Source organism: Balaenoptera physalus, assembly GCF_965194825.1.
Source record: "Balaenoptera physalus genome assembly, chromosome: 18".
Lineage (NCBI taxonomy): Eukaryota > Metazoa > Chordata > Mammalia > Artiodactyla > Balaenopteridae > Balaenoptera > Balaenoptera physalus.
This window is the reverse complement of record NC_138899.1, coordinates 36,094,936-36,109,274: the sequence shown is the minus strand read 5'-3', so window position 1 is coordinate 36,109,274 and position 14,339 is coordinate 36,094,936. Positions and strand designations below refer to the sequence as shown.

Sequence of the window (14,339 nt, the reverse complement as noted above, 5' to 3'; positions counted from 1 at the left end):
AGTAGGATATGAATATTAGAAGAAATGTACATGTATTTCAGCTGGATTTCTGTTGTGCAAACCTCTCTTCAACATTCTTATAGATCTTCAACATTCTTATAGATCTTCAACATAGTCATTCTTCCCATCATTGGGAACTTTCTGCCAAGTGACGGAGCTGACGCTATTAAAAAAAATCTTTATACTCAATTCAAATCATTCTTCTTGCATCTTATTCCCATTGGCCCTGGTACCACTTGAGGACAGAACTCCATATAATAATTAAGTAACCCATGATTTACACATGTTAGTCTCACAATAGCTCTAAAAAGCAGAAACCTGTTTGGCCATCCATGTTTGCCATTTGAAAAAACTCAAGCATTGGAGACAGAGTTTAAGCAAATAGTCCAAGTTTACACAGCTTGTATGCAGTTGAGAAAAACATCTCAGGATTTTTAATTCTGGCTCCAGGATTTATACCTAATCATTAAGTTATATTGTCTCTCACTACGGCTTAAATAAAATGCTGCTGAAATATACTGGGTTTGATATGATCATGATCAATTATCATGATATGAATTTTTAAAAATTTTTGGAAGATTTACCATCAATGGTTTTTAGTTAATCTGTTCTTTGTGTTGGCTCCCGTAACTGTACTTTCTACAATAATGGAATGCCTTACTGAAATAGCTAGAGAAAATAAAACTGACTATATCATGGCTATCCTGAAAAAATAAATTGACAAGGCAATTAAAACTGATTTCCTTACCTTCCTTCCACTTCAAGTAAATTCAATTTGTTTCCTACCTCTAAACCACATAGAACACACAGAAACACTTATCTGGATTGGTTCAATTTCAAGTGTGTATTGATTATGTTCATCATAAGTCTCCAAGCAATGGTCTTGACTAATTCAACAGAATGTAAATATGATCAAAGGTTGGTTTCTCAAGTGTGGTGTGTAAATCATGTTTTTACATGCAGTAACAATGCTGATGATACGGCAGTGCTGTTTGATAAATTTTAACTACTACATTTTAATTCTGAACTCAATTTTTAAAATCACATGAGAAGGGGGGCACCATGCACTGTAGCTTGGGACTGACTTTTCCTCTTTATGTTCTAAATTGACCAAATTCTGCGACTGGCTAGATATCATTTACAGCTATTAATATTGAAATGTGGACATGATGATTTCTCCTTTTCATCAATTTTAAAACATTTATTGATTATACACTCTGTGACAAGCCTATAAATCAAATTCTGCACATTAAAAAGGAAGTAAGCCTTTGGCTTCAATTAGCCTAGCCTATACAAAATCTTGGATTCCTGCCAACTCCATATCATTTGAAATGGTTTGTAACTATAATAAACTTGTGACTTCATCCTTTAAATTTCTAAGATATTAAATATATTATTTAATACTCATAACTTGGCAAAGTAGGTAGCATGATCATGCCCTTTTAAAGATAAGTATAGTGAGTCACAATTAGGTGTCTTGCCTTGAATAACTTTCCAAAGTGGTCATATTAAAAATCCAAGCATTCTGCTTCCAAAATCCTGTTCTTAATCCCATGTCACGCTATCTTCTTGCCAAAATAATCCCCGAGTTTTATAAATTTACACCATCACAGTGTCCCAGGAAATTATTTAACAAGATTGCCACACTAATCAATTGATGCCCCCAGATTAACCCAGTGTACCGAATTTCCCAAGGAACTAAAATATCTGGCATAAGAATCTTGATTAGCAAAGTAGCCTAACACAGTGGATTTTTAACAGGTAAATACACTATGTATTTTCTTTCCTTCTTAACATCCTAAGAGAACTGCCACTTATTAAACAGTCACTGAGGTTTCACAGGATTCAGTTAATGAGTATTTGACAAGACTGGACATTTTTTTTTTTTTTTTTACCATCTTTATTGGAGTATAATTGCTTTACAATGTTGTGTTAGATTAGTTTCTGCTTTATAACAAAGTGAATCAGTTATACATATACATATGTCCCCATATCTCTTCCCTTTTGCATCTCCCTCCCTCCCACCCTCCCTATCCCACCCCTCTAGGTGGTCTCAAAGCACAGAGCTGATCTCCCTGTGCTATGTGGCTGATTCCCACTAGCTATCTATATTACGTTTGGTAGTGTATATATGTCCATGCCACTCTCTCACTTTGTCCCAGCTTACCCTTCCCCTTCCCCGTATCTTCAAGTCCATTCTCTAGTAGGTCTGCATCTTTATTCCCGTCTTGCCCCTAGGTTCTTCTGAACATTTTTTTTCTTTTTTCTTTTTTTTTAGATTCCATATATATGTGTTAGCATACGGTATTTGTTTTTCTCTTTCTAAGACTGGACATTTTAATTACAGTAATGAGGCTATTTCTGTGACTCAAAGATTCCCGAGAGAACTTTCATTAGCTAAAAACCATCAGAAGAGGCATGGAGCCTGTGTTTGATTTTATTCAGTGGGGTAAGGAAAAGTGGACTCACAAAGTAGGTTTACAGGGACATTTGTGAGAAAACTCTGTTTTTATTGTCCCTTCAAGGCCCACTTGATCAAGGTATGGGCTGTATTTGTAAATTAATATGCAGGAAAACAGGGCTGGAACAAAACACTTTAATATTAAAGTTGTCTTATAGTGGTGATATTTTGAGTGTTTTTCTTTCATACTTTTTGCTTGGTTTTGGATTTTCCAAATTTCCTGGAAAATTAGCATTTTTTAATAATGAGAAAAAATTATAATCTCGGAATTATATTTTTTAATCTTCATTTTATCTTGGATACAAAGCCTTTATAAATATGGTTTAATTCTCATTCATTTATTCTCTTTGGTACTAGAATAGAATGTTAATATCAAAAGAGCCAAAATTTCTATCCTGATTTTCAGACAGGACACTTTATTCATTTGTAATGAAAATTTATTTGACTGCAATTATTAAACATACTATTACCATTCTGTTCCATCTTATCAAGTCTACTTAAATTAGTTTAATTCTCAAGGGACTGGAAAAAATATATTTCATTTGGATTTCAGGTTATACGAGCAAACTTTCTCAATTGTTAAAAATATTACAGTATTACCATATTTTGATACCATCTGTGCTATTCTGCAAGAAATTAGTTTTTATTGTTCTGATTTAAATATTTATTTTCACATTCATAATACTATGATTTTCAAACTTTCTTTTAAATCTCAGAAAGATAAAATATCTTTGCAATTTCCATCACATATTTCTTCACAAAGTGCTGCCATAATCTTTGCCTCATTAAAAAAAAAAAAACAGTTGATAGATTTTTAGAGTTGGTCCGTTGGTGGCTGACATTTGTGGGCAAAGCTCTAAAACACAATTTTAAAACTATTTGTCTATTTGAACATGTAAATAAGTATACATTAAGTATACATTACACATAGATTCACCATGGCTACTAAAGCTGTATTGTGCTATATTGGTGACTAAAATACCATGAGCAGCATTGACAAGGGCACTGCAAGTTTCTAATATGGCAAACATCTATGGTAATGTTCTGAGCAGAAGATATTTACAGTCTTCCTTCTATTTACATGGTAGTTTCCATCTTTGAAAAATTCCTAGAAACGTTTAATTCATATAAAAATATTAATAACATTTTGTGTTTATATGTAAATTTTACTGTTAGTTTCAGATAATTCTGAATATCTGTTTCACTTATATGAATGCTTGGCTAGATATTTGAAAGTCATGGGTAGAAATGGGCAATTCTTCATTGTGCAGGACTAGCAATGTAGCAAGATAGTTAATTGCAATTTAGATAGCATATTCTGTGGGAAAAATTGGAGAGGATGGAGGACGTAGATATAACCAGAAAAATGAAATTAAATGAAATATAGCATTATTAAAGAGTGCTTTGGGGGCCTTGTAAGGATTTGGAGCTTTAAACTGTAAAGAATGGAAATCAATTCAGACAATACAAGGTTGCTACATAAAAGAAGATTCTATTAGTAGGATGCAGGATATATTAGAATGAAACAACATGGAGATGTAGAACTTTTTAAGGCATTTCAGAATAAGAATTTTCATACATGGAAATTATTTAAACAGTAGGAATGAAGAAGAGGGAGGTATCTATTTCTGCCATGAGCTTATTAAACTGTTACCTTGCAGATAGTGAAACCTTTATATGAAATGCTAAGAGTTGGAGAGAATTTGTTAGAGAACATAATTAGTTCAATTAGAACATACCAACTATCAGTAGTTAGACACAGAGATTGAGAAGTGAGCTCTGGAGCTCAGAAGTGAGGTCTCAGTTTAAGAATAATTATTGAAGCCATAGGCCATGGGTATACTGGGAGAGAGTATAGATTAGTAAGAGAAGAGGAGAAAGGCCAGAACCTTAGGGGTGGGAGGATAGAGAAAGTAGCCAAGGAAGTACATAGAGAAACATTTTCAGAGAGCAAGGAGAATTAGAAGCTGCAGATGAAGGTATAAGGATAAGTTATTAGTGTTGTAATTTAAGTCTGAATAGGGTGAGGGAATGGTGTGAGAGAAGAGTGGACATAAGAATTTGTTCCTTGGTTAGTTATCCTTTCTTCCTATGATCTGAGTCAACATTTCAAGCAATCAATCTATATACTGGGAAGTATAACAATTACACAGTTTGCTTAGTCCCTAAATTTATGATGTGAAGAATTTGAGGAGGAAATTGTGAAAAACACTTTCACTAAAATAAAAGATCCCTTTGTTGACAAAATGAAATATGTATAACTTGTAAAATTACATATGAACTAAAAATAATACCTATTCATTATACTACCTGAGTTAGACATCAATTTCTGAAGCTATAGGGGATGTTGGTTTATATTATTTTTGTTTCCTTTGGTAAATAAAGGTTGAGCAGTATAATAAAAGAACTCTTATTTATCAATATTTCTTCTGAATTCATCAACTAATATAGAGTTGATTACAGAATTTTACCTATCATTTTACAGTGTTAAAATAGAGTGCCCTTTTTTACACTATGGTATTTTCCATATGTATTAAAAATATTTTTTAAAAAAATCTTCAATATTAATGTACTATACATGATACATATTGCTAATTTAAAAGTATTTATTCTGTTTAAATATTTATTCTGTATTAAGTTCCTAAATGTGACTTCATCTAAATTATGACAACTTCTAATTATTTACTTATATTAAATAATAGAATTATATGTATACACACACACACACACACACACACACACATATATATATATATAAAATTCTATTATATAATAGAATAGGGGAATAATTCAGTGGATGTTCAAGATAAAGGGAGAAAGAAAAGAAAAGGAGATAAAATTGCAAGTTAGGTGCTTACTTGTCATATTTTAGCCCAGAAGAAATCTTAACTGCCTCTGCTTTATGGTGAAACTTGTGCAGAATAAGCATACTTTTACATGCAGAGAGAATTTATTCCAAATGAATCTACATACACATAAATACTGTTTCTAGAGTGAAAATATCACCCTGTTGTAAAATATTTCACATAATATTATTCCATAGAATTTTCTTTAAAAATTACAGTGTAAGGGAGGCTAAAGCAGTGAATACCTAAAGTCCACAAAATATCAATAAACTATTAATACACCACTATTGAGCAATCCAAAGCAAAACATATTCAGACTTTGCAGTCATCATTGTTTTCCTGATGGAGAGAATCAAAAAGAAAATCTTAGCTTAATGTCCAGATGTTTTCTCATTACCTCCAAAATACTTTCTCAATAGTTGATCAAACAACAATGATATGTATCAATAAAATTATCCTGTTCACTGCATGAATGACTTTTTTGGGTCTCAGAAATAATTTTTAGATTTTTTTAAATGAAAGATAAATCTTTACAGTTTAGGATACAGCTAAGTGATGAGGATAACTCACAAAACTCTATTTTTAAACACTCTGAGTTTGTGAATGACATATTATGAAGCTAGTAAAAGCAACATATTAAACCTAGAAATTATCAGTAATTAATATCTTACTATATTCTTTATTCATTGCTATTGCTCTTGTTTTCATCTTCCCTTCCTTTTCCTTCCCTTCCCTTCCCTTCCCCAAGTCTCAGATCTGGCATGAAATCATCTGTGGTCTTCCTTAAGTTCCTCAGAGTTATGGGTCCCTTCCTTTGTGGACCCAAAATAGTCTGGCAAATTCCACAGCACTGAAAACTTTTTGCGGTAGATAAATATTCAACATTGTATCACAATCTATAACAAGGGGCCTGGATGACAAGGTCTTAAAGTATATTTATTGCACCACCCTGACCTCCAAAATTCAAGACCAGTTCACAAATTTTTCAGTGTTTTTGCAAAACATGTGATGAATGGTCAATACACCACAGATAAATAATTTTCTAAGTTAAAAAAAGTTAAAAGATCCATGTAATAACTTAGATAAAAATGAAATATAACATTTAAAAGAATAGGTGAAAAATAATGATGTGATATAAGTGAAGAACAGCAATATGAATCACGTGGAATTTGGGATTGGAGTCAACCCAAAGGATGCAAATATGAAAGAACTTAATTTCATTTACTGAATACAACATTTGGCCATGCCTAAAACTCACCACCACCCTTGGCCTTTTGAGTTATGTGAATTAACTTTCAATTGGGTATTTCTCTCTTGTCACCAAAGAATGACCTGCTTCTTTTGGAACAGAACTTTTGTTATCTCACTCCACTTTTTCCCTGAGATGTTATTTCACTGTCTCTCAACACATTTGAAGTTGTTTTTATAAACTCCTTGGCAAATAATGTGACTGGCATCAACTTTTCTATGAGTGAGGTATATAGCTTTGAAATGTTAGTTTCAGGGTTTTTTTTTTTTTTTCAGGGTTTTTTTTAAAGATTTTTTTTTTTTAAGTTAAAAGCTTCATGACTGATTTTCACATGGTATTTCCATGCCAGCCATGCACCAGGTGCCACCATCTTGGAAAGTAATAGATGGCTGTGTCTGGGAAAGCACAGGGATATCATATCTCCCTGCTCCACAGCGCTGTGTCACTGAGTCTGCTAGGATCTCCTGTCTTCCTGCCCTCCTTTCCTTCAGCTACTATTCACTGTGGCAACCCGCTGGCTTGTTCCTGGAGGAACTCCAAGCCCCTTCAGTGCTGTTATGAGGCTGTCCACTTGCTGTATAATCTCCCTCCAGTTATCACTCCAAGGAAGCAGCCTTATCCTTGTAGGGGACAGGACCAGGTGCTGATTGCGGCAGCAGGTGAAAAAGATGTGCTCCAAGTGTGGGGCCTCTTGGCCTCAGTGTTCTTGTCATCAGTGATCAGGTCCCCTAAGCCCAGCAGCTAGTCCAACATGGGGATAATGCACTTCACAAGCTGGAGCTCAGGTGTTTCTTCACCCCACTGTACTTCTGGACCACACAGTTTTCATACCCCATCCAAGGTCTGGTGCAGATGAAGACCTTACCAACCTTCATGTCACTCTTTATCTTCTTTATGATTTCGAGATCTCCCCTTCCCCTCTCTCCAAGGTGCCCTCCAAATCTGGGAAAATCCTGGTGATTCTTACACAGCCACTTTTTCAGCCAGGTCCCCCGACTGGGCTCAGTACTGCTCAGGGGCAAGGAAACCAATGCGCTTCTCCAGGTGCAAGGGTGGAGCACTGTCCGAGTCCATCAGTACACGCATGCAGGGCACCCTGAGGGCCTGGGGAGGGTGCGGGGCTGGGTTGGGTTTCCCCTGGGAAGCTCTGGGGACAAAGAGGAGCCCTCTGCCTCAGGTGGGAAGGGAGGGTGCACCTTAGGAAGGGAAGGTGAGCCAAGAATGTGCTCCAGATCTGTCGCTTTATTCAGTTCTGTTTTTCAATATGGTTTTGCCATGTTTTTTAATTTGTTGACTTATGTTTAAAAAATAATTTGTAAATATGGCTTATATTATTAAGAGTAATCTTTTTTTAATTAAAAGCTTTAAACATTTTCTCCCAAAATGCCACTTGCATTTTATCTCATATAGCATGTATTTTTAGATATGCACTGTTTATTTTTGCCTGATCATGAAATTGAATGTTGTATGAGGAAGAAACAAAGTGGATGATTTCTCCCCCACCCTTGTTTACCTCCTTTTCTTTGCTAGAACTTCATGAAATGATATCTCATAGAGTCAGTTTATGTGAGCCAATTGCAAATGTTTTTGATAACTGGCCATGCTTCATCAAACCACAAACCTAATATAGTTTAAAATCAACCACAACAGTACAATGCTCTTAAAGGTCAGGCTCAATGGGATTTAGTTTCCAATCTTCATCAGGTGATTTTTGCCTCTGTAACCTTTCCCAAATCCTTCTCCTTTCTGAGTCTAGGTGCAGCCATCTCATAAAGGAGACTATTGCAATGGCCTATAGCAGTTCTCCTGGTTTCTAGTGTGTCCTTTCTTTAATCAATTAACTATATTCTCCTCTCCATCATCTTTGTAAAACACTGTTTGTGGCATTCTCCTACCTAAAAGCTTTTCAAGATTCCCATTCAATTATAGAAAAAAATATCCAAATAATTTATTATGATAATAGAGTCCCTTCACAGTTGATTATGTCCTACTTTTCCAGCTATTTATTCAGACACTACTTCTCATATGTCCTGCGATCAAACATATAAACTATTCACAATTTCAACAATATTTTGTACCTCTTATGAATTTTTGGAAATACAGCTTACAAGTCATAGTAGCATGTGCGTGAAATTTGAAATCTGAAGACATGAACAAGCTTGTCTTGCACCATGATGAACTAATTTGGCATTTTGACTCAGGAGTAGCAACTATTTGAGGGCTGGCTATTTTACTTCAAATGTTTTGCTCAATGAAAAGAGCTCTAGAAATTATATTCCCTTTCCTATACTAGGTAGGATGTTCTTTCAAAGCATCTACATATTTTACGTGCAATATGTATTTCCTCAATTTATCTGTAGAATATATGCTTGTTGTTAAAGATTATGATGATGAGTTTGATGGCTACTATTAATTGGAAACATTTGTACCTGGGACTCATAGGTGCCCAGGATGGATGCTGCAAATTTTCCTAAACTGGATGGTCTTTTCCACCTGACATAGTGTGAATTTTTTCCATAGAGTTTAAACTTGTTGCTTAGATGGTTAATTTGTGCTTTTTACACTTGTTTGTTTGTTTTGCTTTTTTTTTTGGTTGTTGTTGTTGTTCAGCTGCAAACTTTCTTGAGTGGAAAAGAAACATAAGGCAGGTGGCAGAAAAATGCATGTTGGGTATGTTAATGCCACAGATTTTTTCTAGAATCAGATGGAATCCACTATCACATAGGCAAGGTCAGCTCTGCAGGGAGGTCTAGTAGTAAGTTAAGGAGAGTATCCTGAGACTTCAACCTTGCCCAGTGTCTGGGTGAGAAGCCAGGACAGCCTGAAGCAACCAACACAGGGCAGCACCCAAGACAATCTACTCAGTCTATTTGACTTTCTGTTCTCTATTTGACCCTGCCTCGTCCTCATGTTTAGGTTATAATTGGCTAAAAAAGAAGTTGAGTATGTTTCTTTCATCTCTGCTTCTTCCATTATTCCAGTTTAGCTGATAGAGCATAAATGGAGTACCCTCATTTCTCTTATGATCCAGCCATGTCCTTTCATGTCTTCAAAGTATAATCCACCTTCTGACATAACTCCCCTGCTTGTATCATAACACAAGTGAAAGAAGATATATGTCAAATTGGTGCTTCCCTTTTACATTTGGCCTAAATTTACTTATTTGGCAGCTTTCGTCCTTCACAATTTACATTACTGAGTTACAATTCTCTAACTCAAAAGCAGATACATTTTCTTCTTTATTTCTGTTCTTTTTCCATTCATTTCGAAGTTTTATAAAAGGAGCTGTGAAAACAGTGCTTACCATCTTTATCAGAATTCCCATTCATTTAAAATATATGTGAGATTGTCACCTGCTCAGTTTTAGAAGACAATATGTAATTCCTAGGTTAACATCATTTTAAAAGAGAATTAGAAACGTTAAATAAATGTTAAAAGTCATAAAACATTAGTCCATTTGTAGTTCATAGTGTTATTTTTAACAGATAGGCAGTACCTATGAAACAGTTATAATAAAAGTGACATTTCTAAATCAATGTCACCATGTAGAATCCTACATACAAAGTTATTTCACACATATCAGAAAGAAAAAGAGGGTAAAAATTAGAGTAAAAATATCATTGGATTGATAAAAAGTAAGATGGCTAAATTGATGAATAATATAGTAAGACACAAATGGGCTTTCTTGGGTATTTATTTGTGTTTGTCTGGGCATGTCCTTAAAAATATTAGATTTTACATAAATTTATGACAACCTTGAGCTCTTTATATTATGGAGATGTGTACAGATATGCCTTTTCATACTAAAATTAGTCACAGAAAAAAGGTAACAATAAACGTAAAAGATTCTTGTTCATTTAAATTTTTCATTCTCAAATGTCCTTAAGAGAAAAAGAGAGAGGTCAGCAAACACTTGTTTGTTCACATATTATCTTTGACACAAAACACCTCACAAATATTAATTCTCTCTGTGCACTCATAAAGTAAAGGTTGTACAGGAAATGAACAGAAACACTAAAAATACAAATACATAAACAGTAATAAGTGTTAACCCCTATCTCATTTTAGCATATTCATAAAGTCTATTTCTGCATAACAATTAATGACTAATGCTGTTTCAGCACCAGCTTGGCAGATAACTAGAAAGCTTCTGTATGTTAAAATGTAAATGATCTTACTGACCAAATAAAAGGGGACATATATTTCTTTTCCATAAGAAAATTTAGCCAATAAAGAATTAAAACAGGGTTGCAATTGTAATAACATTTTCTTTGGAAGAAACTAAAACCTCTTTCTTCAGTAAAAAGAAACCTTATCAAACACCTTACTAGAAATCTGATAATGTAAGGTACATAGCAGGATAAGTCACTTGTGTTGTCTGTAAGACAATTTATAATACGTGTTTCTGTTAATACAGACGTAATCCCTGTCCTTCAATGAGAGGGCAATAATGCACTTGAGTCAGCTAATCTCAGTCGTGCACTGCAATGTCTTAGGTATTTCAAGTGAGAATTTTCTATATAAATGCTGCTGCATATGGACTGAGGGTTAGCATAGTCTAATGAATCCAGGTTTATAATTATTTCTGAAACTATTTTACAGTGTTCCAAATCCATGTGACAAATCTGTCTTAAATTTCTTTTTTCCCTATTTGTTGAAACTTCGTCATTTCAAACTCAATTTGAAGACAAGCTTTCAAACCCTAACCTTGTCCCCATTCTCTCCTTTCCTCAATATTGGGTGGGGATTTTATTTCCCCTTTTCCCTCACTCATGTTTTCACTCTATTATTCATTCATCCGTTCAATCATTTAATCAAAACAACATTAAGTTTTAGGTGAAGTAGACCAATAGACTCTAGTTTTTAAAAATTAATGTCTAATGGAAATTAGGAATAAACAATACACACAATGTAATAAGTTCTGCAACAGATGTAAGAACAATGTTACATGAAAGAATAATAAAAAAAGTTTGGGAGAAGCTAGTTAGATACCAGATTACAAAAACACTGTATGCTAATAGTTTATACTTAATGTAGTTTGCGGGAAACCACTAAAGAATCTAGCTGGGAACAGATTTAATCAGATTAAGATTTAAGAAAATTAACCACCTAATTTAAGAAAGGTAAATAACAAAATGCTTTTTTACCTCCACTGTAAACTATGATTTATTACAATTCTTTTAAGGCTCAAGAATGACAAACATGATTTTACTGGTGAATTTCCATGTTTAATATGTATATTACCTTTTTTTTTTTAAGTTGCATGTTAACCTGGTATAAAGGATTATCTCTGCTTTATGCTTTGAGTAAAAAGCAAAAAAAAAAAAAAAAAGAAGAAAAGATGAGTTAAATGTTACCCCATTATGTACTATTACATATACCTTTTCTTTTAGAAAATGTTAATTATAATTACTATTCTCATACTAAAAAGAACAAGCAAAATAAATAATATAAATTTTTGGGATACGTACATAGTGGTAAATATGTTATAAAGAGCACATGTATTAAAAACACAAAATGCTTGCTATTCTCAAAGGACAGTGTTGACCACTGAGGGAACAACAGGTAGAAAGGATTTCGAGGAAGCCATACTGCAGTGGGGGTTCAAGAAATTCCACATTGTGGGGATGGTGATCTGATTTGGACAGGTGTTAGATTTCTTGTACTGATGTTGTGACTGTAGAAAAATTTTAAGTGTCTATTTCAGGTCAATCAAAAATTACATTCTTGGGCTTCCCTGGTGGCGCAGTGGTTGAGAATCTGCCTGCCAATGCAGGGGACACGGGTTCGTGCCCCAGCATGGGAAGATCCCACATGCCGTGGAGCACCTAGGCCCGTGAGCCACAACTACTGAGCCTGAGCGTCTGGAGCCTGCGCTCTGCAACAAGAGAGGCCGCGATAATGAGAGGCCCGCGCACCATGATGAAGAGTGGCCCCCACTTGCCGCAGCTAAGGAAAGCCCTCGCACAGAAACGAGGATCCAACACAGCCATAAATAAATAAATAAATAAATAAATAATCCTGGTCGGAAAAAAAAAAAAAATTACATTCTTGAGATGCTCTTATTTACATTTTATTATTTTTTAAAATGCCAATCAGAATTATTATTACTATTATATTACTCTTTGAGGCGATTTTAGGAGTTGCTGATGGAAAGGAAGACACTCATATGGCAATAAAACAGCTGAGGAAAAATCAAGATATAGGGAAGAGAGTTAGTGAGAGACAGTACAGTGCAATTGTTAAAATTACAGACTTTGGAACTAACCTCCCTAATCTGAATTCTGACTCCATCACTCACTGAGTGAGGTACAGTGAGTTAATGAACTTTTCTTTGCCTCAGTTTCTTTGTAAAGATACGACCTACCTTATAGCATTTTTAGGATTAAAATAGTTAATATATGTTATAAACTTAGAGCATTGTCTAGCTTATAGTCATCTGATTGTTAATATTACTTTAGTGAAATTGCAAAGAAATTTTAATTCCTTGCACTTCTTTTCTGTTTTCTATATTGCTAAGAAATATTATGCTTTACTTGTAAAATAAGTATCATGTATGCCTGCATATCATTTTAATGTCATATCAGAACATTGTATAATAGTCACCATTGAAGAATTATTTAATTTACTAGGAGAATATACCTTCATTTGACTTACCATTTCTAAGTTGATTAGGGCTTAAGCTCTGTGAAATTACATATTAACTTGAAGAGTAATGATAGTCCAACTTACTTCTGCCTTATGGAAAAGATAAACCTTAATGCTTAACATTTTATTGTCTTGTATGACATTAATTAGGTTTGTCTTTAACATTGCAAATTTATTTGTATTCTTTTTCTTAGTGATTTTGGCATCCTTAAACTAGTTTTACCATCCTGCTGATGTTCTCATTCATGAGATAAATACATTTTTTTGGCATTTGCTCAGTATATATTTGTCAGAGTCATGGTTTTTATTTTGTCTTTATTAAAGCCATGTTTTAACTTTTTGAAAATGTATACCTAATTATTTATAAGTCACTTTTGGCACTTTCCCATCTTGTATAGTAGTAATAAGCAAAAGTAATAAGCCAAAAAAATGCAAATATAAAATAAATCTCAATAACAAATTTAGTAGTGTTGGAAATTAGGCAATCCTTTTCTGGATATGGACATATTATTATAATATTTGGGAAGCTTATTTCCTAATCCCCTAGGAGCAGTTAAGTTGTCCCTTGACCCTCAGGGAATCATTGCTTCTATATTTTATTCCAGAATATGAAGGCCTCGGGGATTTACTGTGCCTTAAACTTCTACATCATTCTGCAGCCTACTCCCCTCTTTATGCCTATTGAAAAATTTGAGAGCTCTCATTTTTTCAGTTTAGATCAAAAGGAATTCTACCACTATGAAATCGTTTAGTACTGGTGATATGCAGCAAAAGTTTTGTTTTGGACTCGGCACAGGCTTGTCTTTCTCCCTCCAGGTAGGATATTTTTGAATGAAGATATCAGCTGAGACTCAGATCAAACAAGCTTACTCAATTTCTTTGTGTGCTTACTTGGTGGACTGCCTGTTCTTCATTAAACAGTATGTCTTAAGCTGTGAGTGCATGGTGAGGAGGGAGAATGTGGAGCAAGTGGGTAGAGAATAAACAAATATTACTTAATTCTTGATTACCCCCAAATCCTTTGGAAGTTAATCTCCAGGAAAACTTGATCTTCATGTCACTATTAAAAGGCTTCACAGACAACTAAGCTGAGCCATCTCCTTTCAGCCTTTTCTCATTGTTAATCATTACAGTG

The 14,339-nt window shown here is 34.2% G+C and overlaps 1 protein-coding gene across 1 annotated transcript in view; it reads right to left on the bottom strand.

Moving 5' to 3' along the window:
* The window catches only part of KLHL1 (kelch like family member 1), a 424,255-nt gene that overhangs the window by 186,208 nt on the left and 223,708 nt on the right, over positions 1-14,339 (bottom strand). The window lies entirely within an intron of this gene.